General features: G+C 39.9%; 1 protein-coding gene across 3 annotated transcripts in view; it reads right to left on the minus strand.

Moving 5' to 3' along the window:
• Window positions 1–21,030, minus strand: part of DYM (dymeclin) — a 385,877-nt gene extending 364,847 nt beyond the window's left edge. For 2 of the 3 annotated variants that reach the window (XM_068563053.1, XM_068563051.1), the window contains exon 1: window positions 20,777–21,030. The gene's annotated coding sequence lies outside the window, so the exon portion shown is untranslated. The remainder of the gene's footprint in view (window positions 1–20,776) is intronic. The other variant, XM_068563052.1, reaches the window with a different exon arrangement.
• Between the last annotated feature and the right edge of the window lie 2,337 nt (window positions 21,031–23,367).

Raw genomic sequence — 23,367 nt, forward strand, 5'->3', positions numbered from 1 at the left:
GTTCAAAATAATCATCATACTTTTCTTACCCTTGACCTAAATGTAAGAAACTCTAAACTTAGTAAAAGAAATCATACCTCTCTTTGTTTTTAAATATATTAGACATCAGATACAAAGTTACAAGGCGAAAAATGAGGCTAAAATCTGTCTTAGCCAACATAACACAAAATCCCAATCTATACTTGTAGATCTTAGAATGGGCATACCTTTGCCCAAGAAAATGTCTCAAAGCAAATTCATAACAATGATAACTTATTAACAAATAGTCTAAAACAATGGTGCTAAAGAAATAGAGACTGGATGGCTTGAATGTCCTAAGGGTAGAAAACTGTTCAAGTAGTTACCATGTGCTACCTATATGTAAGGAGAGAATGAGGACTGAAGTGAGTTACCAGCTTAAAGTGAAAGGGCTCCCAATTCCAAAGGAGTCACACTTAGTGCCTCTCTCATCCTGCTGTAATGCACATATACTTTTTGCTGGCATTCTTAGTCTCCTAAACCATGAGCTGTTGTGTTTTGCTGGGGTTTTTTTTTAAAATAAGAACTATCTTATTCATCTTTCTAGATGTCTACATTAGCATATAACAGGCATTCTCTAAACAGCATTATGTTGAAGGAATGAGTGTAAATAAATTATTACTGTTTTCAGTATTTGTTGTGCTTGGTCACGAAGGGGAAAACTAACAGATCAGTTACAAAATGAATCACAGTCTTCATCAAATTGCACTTAACATAGTTCAAGATCATGTTTTATCTCAACTTGTTCAGAAAAAGTCTCTCACTGACAATAAAATAATGAATAATAAATTAAACTAAATTAAAATTACCATCACAGGGACTTCCCTGGTAGCACAGTGGTTAAGAATCCACCTGCCAATGCAGGGGACATGGGTTCGAGCCCTGGTCTGGGAAGATCCCACATGCTGCATAGCAACTAAGCCCGTGCGCCACAACTACTGAACCTGTACTCTAGAGCCCGCGAGCCACAACTACTGAAGCCCATGCGCCTAGAGCCTGTGCTCCTCAACAAGAGAAGCCACTGCAATGAGAAGACCGCACACCACAACGAAGAGTAGCCCCCACTCACCACAACTAGAGAAAGCCCGCGCGCAGCAACGAAGACCCAACGCAGCCAAAAATTATTAATTAATTAATTTTTTTAAAAAAATTACCATCACAATGAAAGGAAACTACATGGGTTCAGTGGCTAAAGGAAGCTCAGGTTACAAGAGAATTTACATTAGTAGTGACTTACTTTCTCACCTACGTCCCTCCTCATTCCACAAAGACATCGAAGCCAAGATCAGAATTTGGAAGCAAGTCTTCCACATTCCCTTTGGAACTCTGGGACTGGCTTGAGCTGCTTATCTAAAGACATGAGGCTTCCCCAATGCACATGGACAGCTGGGCCTTCGGAATATGAGTGAGAAATACTGATCTGGCTTCTTATCACCTGCCCCTGAACTCAAGGCCACACACTACTTTCCTCCTCCTTAATCATGGGGACAGGGACCCCAACACTAGCTGACTCCAACTCAGGCTTCATATCAAGCCAACTGTCAATCATAACTCTAGATTTCAGTTTAATGTCTCAAGTAATTATTGAGCCCAACTAGAAAATGCTATAAAGAAATATTCTGAAATATATAAAGTCCTTACTTGTCATACCCTATCCCAAAGCTACTTTATACCTTTTAAGCTATTAAAATTAAAAATTTTAATATCTTAGCAATGAGATATAATACACTAGTGAAAATGAATTAACTAGAGCTACAATTACCAACATGGACACATCTCAAAAACAAATTTTTTTTTTTTTTTTTTAAAGAAATTCACGTTCTTATTTATTTATTTATTTATTTATTTATTTATTTATGACTGTGTTGAGTCTTCGTTTCTGTGCGAGGGCTTTCTCTAGTTGCGGCAAGTGGGGACCACTCTTCATCGCGGTGCGCGGGCCTCTCACCATCGTGGCCTCTCTTGTTGCGGAGCACAGGCTCCAGACGCGCAGGCTCAGTAATTGTGGCTCACGGGCCCAGTTGCTCCGTGGCATGTGGGATCTTCCCTGACCAGGGCTCGAACCCTTGTCCCCTGCATTGGCAGGCAGATTCTCAACCACTGCGCCACCAGGGAAGCCCAACAAATTATTTTTTAAAGAAAGTGATAGAGGGGCTTCTCTGGTGGTCCAGTGGTTAAGAATCCGCCTTCCAATGCTTCCACATGCTGCGGGGCAACTAAGCCCGTGTGCCACGACTACCGAGCTCACACACCTCAACTAGAGCCTGCGTGCCGCAAATTACAGAGCCCACGTGCCCTGGAGCCTGTGCACCACAACGAGAGAAGAGAAAAACCCACACACCACAACTGGAGAGAACCCTGCGCGCCACAACGAGAGAAGCCCGTGCGCCACAACAAAGAGCCCGCACACCACAATGAAAGATCCCGCGTGCCTCAACGAAGATCCCGCATGCCGCAACTAAGACCCGACACAGCCAAAAATAAATAAAAATAAATAATAAATAAAATCTTTTTTTAAAAAAGTAAAGAGGTGGAAAAAGATATACCATGCTAACACTAATCAAAAGAAAGCAGGAATAGTTTTATTAATTTTAGACACAGCCAACTTCAGAGCAAGGAAACTTATCAGGGATAAAGGCCATTATATAATGATAAAGGAGTCAGTTCTCCAAGAAGACATAACAGTACTTACTGTGTATCCACCTAACAACAGACCATCAAAATATGAGGCAAAAACCAATAGAACTGCAAGGAGAAAACAACGAATCCACTATGATAGCTGGAGACTTGCACGCTCCACTATCAGAAATGGTCAGATCTGATAGGCAGAAAATCAGTAAGGATATAGCTGATGTCAACACCACCATCAATCAACTGGATATAACTGACATCTTTAGCTGCCTCATCCAACAACAGCAGAACATACATTCTTCTCAAGCTCACATCAAATATTCACCAAGATAGACCACATTCTGGGCCATGAAACACATCTTAAATTTAAAGAAGAGAAATTATAAAATGCTTTGAGTGCCCAAAACCAATAAGCTGGGGATAGAGAAGCAAATCAGAGGACCCCATGGGGAACGATTCCGACAAATGCAGAATACAGGTGATGAGCAAGTTCATTTGTGGGACTGGAAAAGTTCTGAATCCTCATTGTGGTGGTGGTTACCTGAATCTATACAGGTGATAAAATTTCACAGAACTATATGCACAAACGAAAAAAAAATGAGTCCATGTAAAAAGTGGAGAAATCCTAGTATAGTCTGCAGTCTATTCTGTGTTGTCAATATCAGTTTCCTGGTTTTGATAATGTACTATAGTTATATTAACCTTAGGGAAAGCTGGGTGAAAGGTACATGGAATTTCTCCACACTATTTTTGCAACTTTTTATGAGTCTACAATTATTTTAAAATAAAGTTTTTTAAAATAAAAACAAAATAAAACCCAAAAATCGAATCTATATGTCCAAGAAAGGTGCCAACAAATCAGACTAACAGTTATTTTCTATCACAACCACTAAGTTTATTTTTACATATTAAATTACTTCATCACCTATATTAACACATGGTGAGATGATTAGGATCTCACATTTATTTTACTTGGTGTCCTGGAATGCTCTTTCACTTAGTTTCCCCAAATAAACTCTTTCTTTCAAATCTTATTTGAAACTGAACTTTTTCAATAAAAGCAAAAGAAGTCATGGTCCTCTGGGGATTCCACACTAACTTCATAACTTGGGAGTATACAACAGATTTTGCCCTCTACCACCTACTTAAAGGAACTACTTCCTTTTTATCAAACCTTCCAAATTATTTTATTTGTCTAATAATCCCCGCAATTCTTGAATATGCCTCAAATAAATTTTTTAAGAACAAACAAAAAAGACAGCCACAACTTGTTTATAAGTCCTCTGTTTATCGGGGGGGACCCACGCTAATTAGCAGTTAGCATTGTGGGCCTAACAACAGTTTACTGGATAAACACCTAAGTGTGTGGATCAAAATGGTTAGTTAAGAGTGCTGGTTTACTGGCAATAAGCACTTTAATTATGGTTTCCCTTGGCTCTGCCATGGACTCAATTTCCTTTCTCTTTGCTTCATTAAAATTAACAGAATAAAAATGACACCAGATAAAAAGAAATGAGAATCAGAGCAAACTGTTCTCAATTAAACAGACCAGTATTTTACTTTTCTTGTGGTGCCTTAAAAGCAATCAATGAAAAATTTACTTTGGGAGTTTAATAAGGTCCATAAATGCTGAATTTTCAAAAGAACAGAATTCCATCCCACCTCTCCTAAATAAGGCAACAATGAGACTATCATCATAGAGTCTATTAATGAAAATTTAAGTCAGACTTGATTTATTTATACTTTATTTTTTTAATCAGTAATGCACCTGGTACAAAATACAAAGGGTTCAAAGGGTATAGAGTAAAAAGTCTCTCTCCCATCCCTTCTCCTAACCATCTGGTTTCTCAACTCAGAGAAAATATTACTGGTTGCTTGGATATCATTCCACAGATTTTCTATGTATATACAAACACATATTTTCTCCTTTTTACACAAACCATAACACCCTATATATGCCTCTTTACTTTGCTTTTCCCAGTTAATATATATTAGAAGTCATTACATATATGTATATAAAGCACTTCATTTATTTTTACAACTCTAACATTCCAGTTTTTAATTCCATAAATCCCGTATCGATGGACATTTAAGTAGCTTATGATCTTTCGCTATTACAAATCGCTCTCCAATAAGTATCTGGTACATATTTCACACGTGTATCAGTAATATAGGTACAATAAATCCAGGGAAACAGAATTGCTGAGTCAAAGATTATGTGCATTTCTAACTTTGGTAGATACTGCTGAAGAGTAGCAGAATATGCCACCTCAAAATCTGCCACTTTGCCACTTTATTTTGAGCTGTTGGCACTTGAAAAATAGCAAATGCAGGGTGAGGCCTTCTCTGAACTCTCCTTATCTGCCTAAAGACAGATTCTCCAAAAGAAACTCCATTATCATAAATCATAAATTGAGCAGTTTCATCAACGAGGGAAGACTGACAAGAGCACCTAGAAGTTGACACAACACTGAGACTAACTTTGTCACAAACTATCATACCTCTCATCTATTCTTCTAAGGCCCATTCATCTTTCCTAAAAATCATTTGTTCTCCCTTAAGAGGCCTACGTTCCCCTTCCCCTTTCCCTATTAAGATGGTATTAAACTGAATTCTAAGCCACTCATTTTTCCCTAGGTATCTCCCATGTATACGTGAGGTACACATGTGAATAAACTTCTGTTTTTCTCCTGTTGATCTTTTATCACAGTTAAGAGCTCAGAAGGGTAAACGGAAAATTATTTTTCCTCCCCTACACTGCCTAGCTGCCTTCTTTAGAGGCTGCCAACTTCCACTCCCTTCAGCAATGCCCGTTTCTCCACACCACAGCCACCACTGTTTAATCAAACTTTTTGATCTTTGCCAACTGACACATGAAAATAGTTTACAATATGGTTTTAATTTGCATTTCATTTCTCTTGCTGTGAATGAGGCCATCACCTCTTCATATCCTTTGCCTATTTTCTATTGATTTATAGGAAATAAATTTTATTTTCAAAACTCCTAGGATAGACCACAAAGTACTAAAATAACTGCTCAATCCAGGACCAATATGAAACCTTTCTAAAACAATATGAATAAAGCCTGTCAGCTATAAGAAGACACTGAACAGAATATTAACAAGGAAAACCAAGACAGCCAACTGAGCACAAAATGCAATGCCTCCTTCCCCTCTTTTCCTCACCTAACCCTAAAATAATGCAAAAAACTTTTGTCAATTATTACACAGCCATGCTCAAAAATTCACAGGAAACCAGAAGCTGTGAGAAATCCCCATAAAATGTAAAACAGCTGGAGATGGACTGAAAAGGAAAGTGACATCCAGGGCAGGCTCAGGAGTCTTCAATCAAGGGTACCAAGAGTGGAACAGCAACCGCAGTCCAGAGGCAGTTGGCCAGAAAAGGGCCAGAGCCCAGGGGCAACAGACCTGGCTAGGACACCCTGCCCAGTCACCCCTGCCCTCACTCCATTAGGCAGCAACAACAGGGTACTATCTGCTGAGAACAGAGAGTGAAAACAGCACCCAAGGCAGCTGCAATGCCAAGGAGGAACAAGTTCAGCCAAGCAAAGACAACTAGCCACTGAGGTACTCTTGCCAGAAAGTTCCATCTGCTCCCCACCCTCGCAGAAAGCAAAGTAGAAAACTGAGGCCCAATGGCACCTCTTCTGCATCTGATTCATGCCAAGGATTTCAAACACACACACACACACACACACACCACTTGCATTCAATGTATTTGGAACTCCCAAGACCCTTACCAATGAAAACCACAATAAAATGGAACTTGAAAAACCCACTATCCAATCACCCCACCTCCTAACAGTCCTAATGCTCTTCCCTCTCACTGTGCATCAGAAGACTTCCTGGCTTTCAGCTCTTCCTTCTCTCAATGTTTCAATAACTGAGCCTCTCTCCTGGTTGCACCAGTGCCTTCCACGATATTATTAATACTTTCAAACCTCTCCTAGTCCCAACCTCTGACTGGAATGCCAGTTCTATCGATATGCCTAAAACACTCAGGAATTTTTTTTTAACTTAAGGGTAATATAATATATATAATATAAATAATTATATATATTAATTATAATATGTAACATATAAAAATTTATACCTATATATCCACTAATTTCGTGGATAACAATGTTCCTTACATAAATCTATACTAGAAATAAGCAGCGTGCCACTGCTGATGCTTTTAGCAGTAAACCTTTCAAAAGACCTATCTTTAAGGCAATGTAGTGAATAATTCAATCTTAACGTGTGTAAAACTGATTCCACCCTCCCTCCCAAAACCAGTCTTCCCTCTCACCTTCCCACCACCCACCTAAAGTTTCCATTATGTAAAAACTACCGTTAAATGCTATGTTTTTGTAGTATATATGACATATCTCCCAAGGTAGATTATTCCTCCTTATCCCTAAGTAACCTACAGCACACTGCTGAAGAGGTATTACCCAAAAAAATACTTATTGAAATAGCCAAGGTCCCATTAGCTAATAAATATATGAAAAGATTTTCAGTATAAATGAGGAATAAAATATGCTAATTAAAACAGTGAGGTATCATTTTTACCAATCTGATTAGCAAAGGTTAAGAAAAACCTTAATAGCAGTTGTGAGAGTAATAAGGAAACAGGCATCCCCACCATTAGTGTGTAGGTATTTGGCAACACCTGTCAAAATGTTAAGTGTGCCAACAATTTTGGTTTTAGAAATTCATTTGCACAGGTAAAGTCATACAAGTTGACAAGTTCTATACATACAGATGTTAATCACTATTTGGAAGAGCAAACACACGAAATAACCTAAATGATCATCATCTGGAGATTAACCACCGTGTGGAATAAGCATATAATGGAATACAATGTAGCCGCTGAAAAGAATGAGGTAGACCTTATGTGTTAATATGTAAAGATACCCCAAATACAAACACAAAGACACAGAACAGCTCGTATAGTAAAATCCCATTAGTTTAAATAAACATGTAAATTCTTATATACGCCTAGATAATTTCTGGAAGGAAACATAAGCAATGATTCAAGACTGGTTACCTCTGAAGAATGGTAATGGAAATCTGGAGGGAAGGGACTTTTCAGTTTATGTCCTTCTGTACTGCTTGACTTTTTTTAAACCAGAAACATGTTGTAATTTACAGTAAAAAAAAAAAAAAAAATTCTTAAATAAATGGATTGTTCTCTTTACCTGCTCTCCTTCAGGAAGGCTCTGAATGTGCTTATGTCTTGTGCTTTAAACTCTATGTGAGTGACCCCAGAATTAATATTTTGTCTTGACTTCTCAGTCAAAATCCAAGCATAAATCTCTATGTATTGAACATATCAATTGATGTCGTACTATCATTATAAATTTTAAAATAGAATTTAACATTTGTCCCCCAAAACAAGCAACCCCTCCAAAAGTCACTATTCCTATCAATGTCATCAGCATTCTTGGCTCAAGTTACCTCACTCACATACCCAAGAATACATTCCACACATGCCTATTACACACCTACTATAAATGCAGGTGTTATGATGGTTACCGAAAATGCAAAAATGAATAAAACCAGGTCCCTGCCATTAATGGACTCAAATCCTGGAGAGACAAACATGTCAATAAATTATTATAACACATTTGGTAAGTATTACAATGGAGTTATTACAAGAATCTATGGAAATACACAGGAGCATCTGAGGCAGAAGAACCACATATGCAACAGCACTATTAGCAGATTTATTTACACGGTCTAAGGGCTTTAAACTCACTGATTCATTTAGTCCCCATTAACAACTCTGAGAGGCAGGCACAGATTTCTCATTTTACAGATGAGGAAACTAAGGCACAGACAGGTTAAGTAACTTACCAAATTCACGAGGTCCCAGAGATAATAAGTAGAAAAGCCAGGATTTGAACCCAGGCAATCTAATTCCAGAGTCCCTGGTCTTTACCACTTTACTAGGGTGACTCTCCAATGACATCAACAAGCCCTGTGGGTTCTTCTACAATACCCACAATTCTACATATCAACTTTTAAGCCCATCTCTTTATCTTCCCGCTGCTTCCATGCTGGACCAGACTTCTACAATCTCACATGATTCAGTGCAACAGTATCCTGATTTCTTTGCTCCCAATCTCTCCACTTCGATTCACCCTGCACACTCCACTACTACATTAATCCTTAAAAAAAAAAAAAAAGGAAATTCAGTCCAGCATCAAAATTAAGACCAAAGGTTCTGGGCTTCCTTGGTGGCGCAGTGGTTAAGAATCCGCCTGCCAATGCAGGGGACACAGGTTCGAGCCCTGGTCCGGGAAGATCCCACATGCCTCGGAGCAACTAAGCCCGTGTGCCACAACTACTGAGCCTGCGCTCTAAAGCCCACGAGCCAAAACTACTGAGACTGCGGGCCACAACTAATGAAGCCCACGTGCCTAAAGCCCGAGCTCCACAACAAGAGAAGCCACCACAATGAGAAGCCCGCGCACCGCAACGAAGAGTAGACCCCGCTTGCTGCAACTAGAGAAAGCCCGTGCGCAGCAACAAAGACCCAATGCAGCCAAAAATAAATAAATAAAATAAATAAATTTATTAAAAAAAAAAAAAAAAAAGACCAAAGGTTCTAGTATGAGACAGATCCTGCTAAGTCTGTGTAGATTCAGCCTGAATCTCCATTTACCATTTATCAAACCCCACTGTATAATGAGAAAAGCAACACTACTTACAACTCATAAAGATTTTCTGAGGATGAAGCAAGATGACACATGCAAAGCACTCAGTAAAAGACCTGGCACAGGGCATGTTTAGCCAAATAAAAGGTCAAATATAATCTATTTTTAATATTTGTGAAGTTACCACTTCCACCATTTTACTTACCAGCTCAAAAATATTCAATGATTCTTCATTACATGAAAAGCCAAATACTGACATTCAAGACCCTCCACAGTCTGAAAGCTCGCTTTCCAACTTTATTTCCAACTGTCCTCCAAACCGGTAGTTCTCAAACTTCAAGGTACATAAAAAACACCTGTAGAGCATGTGGATAAAAATGCGAATGCTTACGCCTCAAAGATTCAGAGTGTCAGGCCAGAGCCCAGGCATCTGCATTTTCTAAAAAGCATTCGCAGTGATTTTGATACAAATTGTGTGTGAACCACAATTTGCAAATAAGTACCAGAACAAAGTAAGGCAAGCCACGTTCTCAACACCTAGCAAGCTCTCCCACTCCTCCGCTCCTGCTGTTCACACCTGCCTTCCCCGCCACACACCTGTCCCACAGCACCTGAAATCCTACTCACTAAGCATAGTGTGAGCGCTCTTTTTTCTCTACAGTCCTAGAGCGCTCATTATCTGCACCATTCATTTCGAATTTAACTACCCTTCTAATAATGTCCTGTTTTGCTGTCTGACTTACACTGCTATTTAACACTTCAGATCAATTATTCCAAGTCAATTTTACTATCATGAGTGAAAAGAACCCTTTGAACAAGAAATGATATGCTCAATATTTTGTATTTAATTTGTGAAATATCTGATATATACATAAAATAAATCTCCTTCCTCTTCTATATGTACTGACTCACTGACTGTCTCCTGATTTAATGTATCTTAGCTGGAAAGTAAACATTAGTGGATCTGAAAATCCATGATAACCAAATTCTGTCTTAACACCCTCAAAATATACAAATAACACCCTACTGCACTTTGTCCCAACTTAAGACTCCATAAATCATAAACTATATTCCAGAATCGCCTGAATGTATATATGTGTGTGTACACACACAAACATACACACACACACATTTGTACTCAACAAACTTTAAAGCGAAACCTCATCATTGAAACAGGAGTCCAGAGAAATAGTGGGCAGTGATCACTGGCCAAAGGACATGTTAAAACACCACAGGTGCCGTTAGTCCAAGTAATGGAACATTCTCTAAAAGGTTACTATGTTCCAAGTGCTATATTAAGTAAGTACAGTTGGGTATTCCATGGCAGTGAAATGAGAGCAATGAAAATAAAAAGATATAAGCCCACAAGTATAAGATCAGAGGAGGTGTGAAAGATGGAAAGGTGACAGAGTGCTAGTAACTGAACTGGCAGAGCTGAGGATGCCCCCAACATACCTGCCTGCCAAAGGAGACCCTAACAAGAAGCAAGCCAATCCACCCCATGGAACCCTGGGAAGGTGAAAGAACTGGAGAAAAGCACCATGAACGACTGGGCAAGGCAGGGGGCTCAAGTCTGTGAGTCTTTCCCCCCGAGTAGGAAACCAGGTATGTGCACTCTGAAGAAATCTGAACGGAGACACTCTGGACTCCGAAGCCAAGGTTGGAGAGAGTAATGAGGCAGAGGATAAAAACAGGGGAATGAAGTTCAAGTCTGCCTGCTGCACAGATACACAGTGGGTTTCCCAGCCTCCAAAGCAGGAGACTGGAGGGTTCTTCCCAAAAAATGAAATTTTCTTCCCAGAAAATGAAGGGGAACCATGGAAAAGATACAGACATTTGGGATTCCCCCCATTTAAAAAGCTGGCTTGCCACCTACAGCAATGCCCACCACTCAGCAAAATCCGCTCACACGCAGAGTTTTCAATCAATACTGGGAGTCTCAATCTTTAATTAAGAGTGGTCCACCAAAAACGATTAGACTTGTGAGGAAAGCCTCCAACGTGAAATAAAGAAACCAAAGGAAACCAAAGAAATTAATCAGAAAACAGGGGATTCTAAGAAAAAAAATTTTAACTAATATCCTCAGGGAGATAATAAAAATAATAATAATAACAACTGCAAACATTTATATAGCCTACTATGTCCCTGGGTCCTATTCAAAGTGCTTGACACATATTGAGCCGTTTAATCCGCACCGGGTTAGCAGTTATGACCCGAGGGCTAAATCCAGCCTGCTGCATGAAGAATGATTTTTACATTTTTAAGTGGTCAAGAAAAATCAGTATTTTGTGACACGTGGAAATCATATGAAATTAAAACTTCAGTGTCTACAAATGAAGTTTTATTAGAACACAGCCATGGTCATTTGTTTACACACTGTCTAAAGTTGCTTGCGTGACACAACAGCAGAGCTGAGTAGTTACTACAGAGACTGTATGCGGTGCGTTCATCCCTTTATACTGCTGCTCAGTGCACTGCAAATCTCAGGGACACATGTGACAATGACAGCATTTCAAGTGTCATGCATACTACCATACTTTGACATTTTTAATTACCAGTAAATATCTCTCATATCAAAACAAGAACAAAGGGCAATTCCCTGATGGTCCAGTGGTTAGGACTCCGTGCTTCCACTGCTGGGGCCTGGGTTTGACCCCTGGTAGGGGAACTAAGATCCCGCAAGCCCCAAGGCGTGGCCAAAAAAAAAAACAACAACAAAGTAGACTCTGATGTCACACTTTTAAGTCACGGTGGAGTGTACATTTTTTTATCTAATTAGATGTCGAAGTATTATGTTTATCATGTAATATCATCATAGCTATGTCAGAAGAATACAAGATAGGCAGACATTACCAACTAAGGTAATAACATGACCTGCCCTACCACACAGCACTCACTCCCAACTCATCAGAGCAACAATCAGGAAAATTAGAAAATGTAAAACAAGGCATTTCATCACAAGCAAAATGTCTTCCAAAAATAAAAAATGAAAATGAGGCTACAACCAGAGTAAGATTCTGAATGGCTCATTTGTTAACCAAGCAAGGAAAGTCATTTACCAATCATGATTTAAATTGTGTTTGATTACAGCAGACCAAGAAATATGTCCAGAGAAAATAAAACATCTTTAAGACTTGTCTCTCAGTGAAAATAATTGCTCAAAGAACAGCCTGTAAGGAACAATTACAGCCATGAATGTTTTCCAAATTGGTTGAGAAAATACTAATTCAGTACAACCTGAAGTGGCATCTGCTAAGATGAATAACGACAGATGGTGGTAAACATGTATGGAGCAGAAAAAAGCTTAGCTGGACAAGTTTACAAACTTTGTGAAAATGCAAGGTGTTTACAAAATTTTATTTTGCTTTGCAAAATATACATTTTTTACAAAAATATGTTATTTATGTTAACATGTGGATTTATTATCTCTATTTTTAAGTAAATTAAATAAATATTTTTTAAATGCAAGGTGTTTATAGCCTACAGTGTTCATTATGCTATCTATCAGCAGGTACTCTGCATAAAAATATTTCAATCTATCATGTGTTATTGAACCAGCAGTGTCAACAGTCAACTTCATCCACTCTCATGAACTTAACTATCAGTTCCATAAAATTTGTCTCAGAAATGAAAACTGAATATCCTGATATGTTCTACCACACAACAATACAATGGCTCAGCAATGGTATGGTTTTATTTAAATTTTTCAGGCTCAGGGTTGAGACTGAAATTGTTCTGAACAAGAAGAACCCCCCTCAACCACTGTTACTGGACACTGAATGACTTTGGAAATTAGTTTTTGCTTCAGATTTGATAATATTTCTCAATGAATTCAACCTAAAATCAGAAGGCCAACAGCACTTAAAAATCTGTAAAACCTATACTGAGGTAAAGTCCTTTCAAGGACAACTGACATTGTTTGAATCACAGGTAATGTCAAGCTGCTTTATACACTTTTGATGCTGTCAAAAATCAAAGTAAGACTCGAGATCTCCACTCCCACACAAGTATGCAGTAGATATATTTTCCAAAGTCAAACTACAGTTCCAACAGCATTTTTCAGACCTCAGTGCAAGTACAAAAGTACTTTCCACATTTCAAAAACCATTTAACTGTGCAACAAGGAGTTCCACGTAGTCCTCAATTGGAAGTGATTAGTCAGTAATGGAATGATTTGCTAAAGGGTAAATATGAGAAATGAATCTAACATAATTCTATAGATGCCTTCCAAGCAATAAATACGCTCTATTAAAACCACTGGGGGAATTCCCTGGTGGTCCGGTGGTTAAGACTCGGGTTTCCACTGCTGTGGACCCGGGTTCAATCCCTGGTCAGGGAACTAAGATCCCACAAGCCGCACAGTGCAGCCAAAAAAATATGTTCATAGATTGATATCAGTATTTGGCAATACTTATCTATGTAAAGAGATATATTCAAAGGTGAAATACATTATATCTCATTACAAATCAGCATTAAACAGGAACATTTATAATCAATTTTGATGATAGGAAATAGTAACTTTAAACTCCAATTAACTAAAATGTTATCCCTTCTCCCCCAAAAGAGATTTCATTCTTCTCATCAGCAAACCTTTATTACCAAAAAAAAAGTTCTCAACCATTATTAGTATTGTATTTTTAATTTCATCAATTAAAAAACTTGAGGAAATTTTTTCTCCCTTGTTTTGCAAGTACCTACAAAATATTCTTCATTTTGCCTCTGGGCCCACAAAGCCTAATTCTTACGATCTGGCCCTTTACACAAAATGTCTGCCAACCCTTGGCCTAGAAGAATAAACTGAGACAAAGAAAGGTTAAGCGGCTTGCCCAAGACCAAGACTAGAGTTAGAAAGTGACAGACCAGGGTTCAGGCTAAGGCAGTCTGGGTGCAGAAACCATGCTCTTAACCACTATACCACTTTGTTCCCATGAACCAAGAACAAGACGTCAAGGAAATAATCAAAGAACAAGAAAAGATACTTGAAACTAAAAATTGATTTAAAAATTCAATAGGCAGGAGAGAAGACAAGGTCAAGGAAACGCCCATAATTAAGAACACGAAGACACATAGAAAACAGGAGACAGAAAATAAGAAGACCCATTTAGAAGGTCTTAATAGATTAGTAACAGGAGTTCCAAACAGAAAGCACGAACAAAACAGAGGAGCATTAAGTTAAGACACTGTCAAGTCGGGAACTGTGAAGGTGTGAGATTGTACTTTACCTTCATTAACAAAGACAATGAAGCCTCTGGGACGGGATGAAAAATAATTCACTGTCACGGCAACAGCAGTAGCCAGAGTAACATCTTGCATCGGTTTCCTGGGTCCCAATCCCCACAGGTCTTTCAAAGTATTTGGTAAAAATCAGTAATATGTTCACAGAAAAATAAAGCAAATAGGGCTGGGGGCAGGGAAACAAGGTAAACTCAGCTCAGCAGTGATATGTATGCAGTCAGGATGATGTAAACACTGAATTCATCAAGAATTCTTAAGTATCTATACTAAAAGGGCTGGAAGAGGGGGAGGAGGAGGAAGAGGACCTCATCTACCACAACAGGCATCAATAGGTATTACCTAAAATTGATAAATCACAAAATAGCCATTTAGACGTATTACTTATAAACACAGTTAAAAGCAGTTATCTCTGGGAACCAGACTAAAAAGGATAGGTAAGGCAGGGTACTGCTGATCTTTTGTAATATTATTATAAATTATTATCTTTTCTAACAATTTGCAAGTATTACTTTAAGTAGAAATATTAACTTTTAAATACATTGGAGAGAATGTGCTTTACTATTTCACAATCATTGATTCATATAACTCAATGTGCAAATATCAAAGAATACTGCAGGGCTGAAAAAAAAACTAGCAATACCCAAGCTCCATCACACTGGTTACGTAAGCACAACAACTCCATCAATATTTCCCGAGTGCCCACTATGTGGCTAGCACAATACCAAGAGCCAAGGTTAAAATTGTGAAGGACAGAATTTATTTACAGTTGAGTAAGAGACACAAATAAAGCAACATGAAATTATAATATGGCAACTATTCAAGACTCAGTGAAAGCTTCCCAGAGGTCATGCCATAAAAGCTAAGACCTAGGACTTCTCTGGTGGTGCAGTGGGTAAGACTCCATGCTCCCAATGCAGGAGGCCCAGGTTCGATCCCTGGTCAGGGAACTAGATCCCACATGCATGCTGCAACCAAGAGTTCACATGCCACAACTAAGGAGCCTGCGTGCTGCAACTAAGGAGCCCGCCTGCTGCAACTAAGACCCGGCACAACCAAATAAATAAATATTTTTTTAAAAAAAGCTAAGACCTGAAGGACTGGCCTGGTTGGGTGTGGGGTTAAGAAACTTTTCAAAGTAAGAGAAAAGCATGTGTGCAGGCCTAGGATTAGGAAAAATAGGCAGGGCCCATTCAAGGAACTGAAAAAAGCTCAACATGGCTGGAGTACGGAGGGAAGCAAAAAAAGCCAGAAAGCAAGCTGATGCCTGATGGGGAGACTTACTAAAGGGCATGTCTTCTACTTTGCCCACTGTAACTATAAAATTGCATATATCCCTCAGCCTTCTAGACCAGTGAACTCTTCCCCAATACACTGATGATTTCAAAATACCTAATTCTAGTCCAGAACTGTCTTATGGGTGCCAGACCATTTATCTGACTACATGCCATACATTACCATCTGGACCCAGAAATCAAGGGCCACATCCTAGAGGTGACAGAGTAAGAAGCTGGAAAAGAGGCTGGGTTCCTGATGACAGCAGAGCTACCATACCGGCCCTGAATTGTCTACCTCTGGACTTCTCTTACAAGAGAAACAAACTAGTAACATGTTCAAGCTAGCAACTGTATGTTACTCATAGACAAACCTAATCTTAACTGACACAGGAGGCTTTGAAAGTATTGTAAGGTTGCAAAAGGTATTTTGAAGGAAGAATTGTCAAGACTCAGTGATTGACTTCAGGACTTCCCTGGTGGTCCAGTGGTTAAGACTCCGTGCTCCCAATGCAGGGCGCCTGGGTTCGATCCCTGGTCAGGGAACTAGATCCCACATGCATGCCGCAACTAAGAGCCTGCATGCTGCAACTAAAGATCCCACATGCCACAACGAAGATCCCGAGTGCCGCAACTAAGACCTGGCACAGTCAAATAAATAAATAAATAAATATTTAAAAAAAAAAAAAAAAAGATTCAGGGATTGACTCAATCTAAAAAAGAAACTTATTATCTGTCATATGACATACAAAAAAATTGTTGTTAATTCTTCCAATATCCTTATTGGAGAGTTATAGCCACTTTTGGTGTCTGCATTTTTTAATTGAGATATAATTCACATGTAACATATTAATTTCAGGTGTACAACACGATGATTCAATATATGTATATACTGTACTGCAAAATGATCGCCACAACCAGTCTAGTTAACATCCAGCACCACACACAGTTAATTTTTTTTTCTTGTGACGAGAACATTTAAGATCTACTCTTAGCAACTTTCAAACATACAATACAGTATTATTAACTACAGTCACCACGCTGCACACTACATTCCAGGACTTATTTATTCTATAACTGGAAGTTTGCACCTTTTGACCACCTTCACCCATTTCACCCCCCACCCACCCCTCACCTGGTGTCTGCATTTTTAAAGAATGTAACAAAAACTAGAGAAGACATCAAAAAGTACTGACCAAACTTTCTTAATAAATAAAAAAAAAAGCTTTCAGTAAATAAGAGCTATCTGTAAAGTTGTTCTCAGCCCTATTAGATTGCTTTGTCTAGAAACAGACAAACATGAGTATAACTTAAAACTGCAAGCAGTTTTTAAGAAGTTCAAAGCATTAAGCTCAACTAAGAATCTTAGTAGGGGGCTTTCCTGGTGGCGCAGTGGTTGAGAATCTGCCTGCCAATGCAGGGCACACGGGTTCGAGCCCTGGTCTGGGAAGATCCCACATGCCACGGAGCAACTAGGCCCGTGAGCCACAACTACTGAGCGTGCGCGTCTGGAGCCTGTGCTCCGCAACAAGAGAGGCGGCGACAGTGAGAGGCCCGCGCACCGTGATGAAGAGTGGCCCGCGCACCGTGATGAAGAGTGGCCCCCGCTCGCCACAACTAGAGAAAGCCCTCGCACGGAAACGAAGACCCAACACAGCCAAAAATAAATAAATAAATTAATTAATTTAAAAAAGAATCTTAGTAGGGAAAATAAGCTTAAAAATAGGCACAGATATATAATAATTCCCATTATGCTTACTGGAAGCAGTAAGCTAAAACACACCACCATCAGAGAGACCAGACCTTCACGCTCCAAGGCAGTCAAGACCTCGAGAGCTAAGCTGGAAAGTGGAACCCCCTCAGGAAGCAGGATACCAACTACAGGACATCCTGAAATCCACCTCTAAGATTCAGAGTCTTCTCCCCAGCCTGGGAGAGGAAGAGCAGTAACAGCCATCTTGCCCCTCTGCTTTTCAGGCCCACAGCACTCAACCTCGCCCAGCTGGGTCACATAAGGAAAATTCTAGATGGGAATTCAAGCCCAACTCTCACAGTAGCTCATTCTTCCTGAAAATTTTTTCTCCCTTTGAGTCTTCCTGTTGAATTGGAGGTGCCTCCATCACCCACTGGGACAGAGAGCCCCTGCCCTCTCACTCTGGGCATGGAAACCGTCATTGCCAGAGTGTCCTGTGACTTCAAGTAGCAGCTGAGCATTATATACACTCTGATTACTAGTAAACAATACTTTAAAAACATGAATATGAAAAAGACCGAAACAAAATACAGAAAACCTTTACACGTTATTACATTGTTTTTATATTTAATCACTTCTAAAGGTCTCATTTTACCAAAGCCTGTCCTACAAATGTCACAGGTATTTCCCACATATTTGTTTACAGTCACTAAAAGGAAAACGGAACAGTCCTCTCCAGCACTAACTGTTCCCATTATCTACAAAGTGAAAGAGGACACACTGCATTTGCAGCAGCAAACAAAATCACTGATTTTCTTAAGTCTCAACAAAATATCCCAAAACATACTGTGATAGGCAGAATAACAATTCCCAAGATGTCCACATCCTAATCTATGGAACCTGTGATTCGGTTATTTTACATAGCAAAAGAGACTTTGCAGATGTAATTAAGTTAAGGACCTTAAGTTGGGGGAAAGTACCCTGAATTACCCAGGTGTGCCTGATCTAATCATATGGGTCCTTAAAAGTGCAGAACCTTTCCCAGCTGTGGTCAGATGGACTACAGAACAGTCAGAGAGATGCAATGCTGCTGGTTTTGAAGATGGAGGAAGGGGGTCACAAGCCAAGGAATGGCGCAGCCCCTAGAAGCTGGAAGAGGCAAGGAAACAGATTCTCCCCTGGAAACTTCCCAAAAGGAACACAGGCTTGACACACTGATTTTAGCCCAGTGAGACCCATTTCGGACTTCTAAAATACAGAACTTTAAAAGAATAAGTTTGTATTGTTTTAAGCCATTAAATTTGTGGTGATTTGTTGCAGTAGTCATAGAAAACTAATACACACACATTAAACAACTTCTAACAATATGTGAAATCATCTGGAGGAGAGAAACATAATCAAATTGCCCAAATACTTAGAGCAGTATGAGATATAATAGTTATCTGTGCATTTTGTGGTATATTTCACTTCTATTTTTTTCCTGCCCTCACAAAACTCCATCCATTAAAGAGCCAGCCAAAGTGACAATTCTTCAAGCATTCTGTAGAAGGATGAACCATATTAACCAAGAAAATGGAACAGTCAACAGGATTGACTGGAAAAATCAGGAAACAATTAAATTGTATTTTTCAGAAAGTCAAACATCAAAATGTTTGCACTGCTTCTTCAGTATCAAATGGATACCACATTTAAAAAAATAAGTCCTTTTAGATATTAAGAGCTTACTATTAATTTTTTAGGTGTGACAATCATATTGTGGGTGTATTAAAAAGAGAGCGACTCAATCTTCCAGAGACATATACTCAAACATTTACAAATGAAATGGAGTTGGGAAAAGGAATAGATAGGGCCATAGATGAAACTAAATTAGCCTGAGTTACTGATTGTTAGAGCTGGGTAATGGGTACGTGGGGGTATATTACATTATCCTGGGTTGAACTTTTCCAAATTTCAAAGTTACAAAAACACAGTCCTTGACCTACTTATCATAATAATATAGATTTCTTAATATATTTAATAGTTGAAACTCCTTCCTGTAACATTGACCCATCTCAATTTTCTGCCACTTAATCCATGTGCATCAATTCTTTCATTCCCACTCATTCTGCCCTATTTACTAACCTAATGAGTTTCAGGAAGTCACCTAACCGCTAAAAGGTTGATTCTTCATCTGCAGAATGGGAATAGTTATACTTGCCCATTCTGTCTCTGAGTTGCAGAGAAAATTATCTAAGATAAACAATACAAAGCAGGATAACCATTCAAGAAATCTACATTATTCATAAGACGTCCATGCTCAGCAGCAACCATTCACCTATTACTATAGATCCCCTTCCCTTCCACCTCCAGTTCCTCTCTTGAGCCCTCAATTCATCCGCCCAAAGCCAGGGTCCGTCTGAAAGGGTACACTCCTCTCCACCGCCTCCACACACACACTGGTGTTTTCATATCTTTCAGCACCTTCTCTCTACACACCTCTCCCTCCAGCTTTCAAGGATCCTGCTCAATCTGCCCCCCTAGCGAGTCTATCCTGTGTACCCCTTTGCTGGCCCTATTACAATCATCCCATCCCTTCTCTCTATTTCAGTACTTTCATCCTATCAGCTTTATTAACTCACTACTGTTCACAAACACCCGAGCTAACTTCCCACCCTCTCACCTTTCAGTTAAAACACAATCGCTAGTTGCCAGGGAGTGGAGAATAAGGAGTGACTTCTAATGGGTATAGGTTTCTTTTTTGGGTGATAAAGATGTTCTTAAATTAGACAGTTGCACAACCCTGTGAATATGCTTTTAAAAAACACTGAGTTAAAAAAAAGAACAAAATACCACTGCGTTATACTTTAATTGTACTTTTAAAGGGTGAATTTTATGGTAGGTCAATTACATCTCAATAAAAATTTGTATGTCAGAAAAACAATCAATATTATTGCTCACCCTGCCCATCACACGCCCACTTGTCACATCAATCTCATCTTCCGAAGCATCGACTTGCTCTTCGGTATCTCCCCCCCACCAACTCCCAACACCAGGCTCGGACTGAGGCCCCTCTCACTCTCTTGATTAGCACACCCCCTCACTTCCCGGCTCTAAGTGCCACTGAATCCTGGAAGTGGGGGGCAGCTCTCGTGGCCCCGTCCCCCACTGGCAGAAGGGACCCTTCTGCCCGGGGGAGGGGAGGGTGTCCCCAAACCCGCTCTGACAAGGGGCGGGGGACCCGCCCGGCTCCCAGGGCCGCGCTGCCAGGGGCGGCGCCACAGCCCACCTGTCTCAGCCGGCGGGGAGATCCGCTTCCAGCTCACGGACGGACGAACGGGTGGCAGAGAGGACAGAACAAGCCGCGGTCGCCGCCGCAGCCGGGTTGGCGCACACCGGCTCAGGCCTCAATGTTTCCACGTCTCTGCGGCTCCGGCTCCGACTCCGACTCCGGCTCGGCTCCCGCCCGGACGGCGTCACTGCGGAGGCCCAGGGGCGGGGAGAGAAGAGGGAAGCTGCCGAGAACGCCGGGGGTACCGAAAGCCCCGGCGCGCTCTAGCCGGCGGTCACGTGGCGCGCGGCGCGCGGACTTCTGGGAAATGCAGTCCTTCCGGCGTTCAGCATTTCTCCACTCTCCTGCGCCTCCAGGGCAACCGCAAAGCCGCGTGGCAAAACCGAGAAGCTGCTAAACCTTCTTACCTTCGTGCTGCCGTCCTGGCTTACCCTACAGCACTTGTTCTGGTAGCTTAACTTCATTAAGGCCCCTGTTCATTCCAACACAATAATCACCCCAAAGTCAAGCAGTTCCTTGTAGGACTCTAAAGAATTGGGAAATAGGAAAATAAAGTTTGATGGAGACAGAATAGCAGATGTAGAATTGCCTGCAATACTGTCAGAAAGGACAGGTCCAACAGGAAAGAGTGTCAATGTGGTGCAGTGACAAAAGTATGGAATTTGAAGTCAAATGAGCTGAGGTTACCGGATTGACGTCCTTGGGTCCTTATTTCACCTCTCCAGCCAGTTTCCTCATCTAAAATACATATACGGGATCATGATGATACTAACCATACAGGACTCTTGACGACGTCAGTAATAATAACTCATATTATGGGTTGTTTTCTATGTGCTATTCACTGTTACTTTATTTCTTCAAATAACGCTATGAGATAGATATCACTGTTATTTCCTTAATATGAACAGTATGTGCCAATACACTCTGAAAAGTACTATAGAGGTCTTACATATACTTTTCCAACTTTTATTGCCAACAAGTTCCCTGAACTTGCAGAATAATTACAGGAAAATATACTAAAACACAAGATACCTGAGAAGCCTAGCTAAAAAAGAGGTGATAAAAATGTTCTGAAATTAGATAGTTTATGGCTATGCAGCCATTGTCAACAACGCTATGAATATGTGTTCATGACATATTGAGAGGAAATGGTATGTACAGTATTATCCAATTTTCAAAAATAAATTATATTTATAATACTTATGTATATATGGCCCAAGGGGAAAAAGGCTAAAGGAATATTAGCAATTATTATCTTTGGGAAATGAGGTCATGCATTTTTTTTTAATAAATTTATTTATTTATTTATTTATTTATTTATATTTGGCTGCATTGGGTCTTCGTTGCTGCGCACAGGCTTCCTCTAGCTGTGGTGAGCAGAGCTACTCTTCATTGCGGTGCACGGGCTTCTCATTGTGGTGGCTTCTCTTGTTGCGGAGCACGGGCTCCAGGAACATGGGCTTCAGTAGTTGCAGCACAGGGACTCAGTAGTTGTGGCTCGTGGGCTCTGGAGCGCAGTCTCAGTAGTTGTGGCACATGGGCTTAGTTGCTCTGTGGCATGTGAGATCTTCCTGGACCAGGGCTCGAACCCTTGTCCCCTGCACTGGCAGGTGGATTCTTAACCACTGCGCCACCAGGGAAGTCCCCATGCATGATTAAAAATAGTTTTTTCCTACATGTTTTCTAATTTTTCTGCAATAAATATGAATTACATGTATAATTTTATTTTTAAATTACTATAGCAAAAAGAGAGTCAGGCACCAAATCAACCTCAAAGTGCTTTTTAATTTTGCCTGTACAAAAATCACACAGTCTACCTACCCCAAAGTGACCTAGCAAAAATTGCGAGCATCTCTTCAGAACTGTCTTGATAGACCAAGAAGCAACTTATTCTACTTTGAGGCAATGCTGTTTGTGAAATTTAATATTCCCTCCCTTTTGTATTTTTTGCATGGCTTGAAATAAAAAGTTTCACTAGAAACCAGTGTTCCTAGGCTAATATTATACTGTTGCTAAGAAAACATCATAAATCAGAAAATAATAATAGGAATGGTTTTAACAATATGTAATGCATTAGTTGAAGTGCAGTCCTTTGAAAACTACTTATTGCACATGTAATGTGCAAAGTATTATCCTTGGTCAGCAACTTTCAATACTGCCTGCACAAGTATCATGATAACTTTGGCTTGACTACTTCAGTGTCTAGTTATTGCAGAAACACTAACAAGAAGGCCATAAACACCCTCCCACTAAATGCAGTGGGGTATCTTGGATTGGATCCTGGAACCACAAAAGGCAATAGTGGGAAAACTGATGAAAGCCAGATAAAGTCTGGACTTTAGTTAAGGATATTGTACCAATGTTAATTTCCTAGTTTTGACAATTGTGTACAGTTATATAAGATATTAATGTTTAAGGAAACTAGGAGGAGGATATTCGGGAACTGTCTGTACCTTGCAACTCTTCTGTAAATTTAAAATTATTCCCTCTGGCAGGCCGAATAATGGCCACCCTGAAGATGTCCACATCCTAATCCCCAAAACCTATGAATATATAAGTTTACATGGCAAAGGGGAATTAAAGTTGCA

Source organism: Eschrichtius robustus, chromosome 14 (genome assembly GCF_028021215.1).
Source record: "Eschrichtius robustus isolate mEscRob2 chromosome 14, mEscRob2.pri, whole genome shotgun sequence".
NCBI classification, from domain to species: Eukaryota; Metazoa; Chordata; class Mammalia; order Artiodactyla; family Eschrichtiidae; genus Eschrichtius; species Eschrichtius robustus.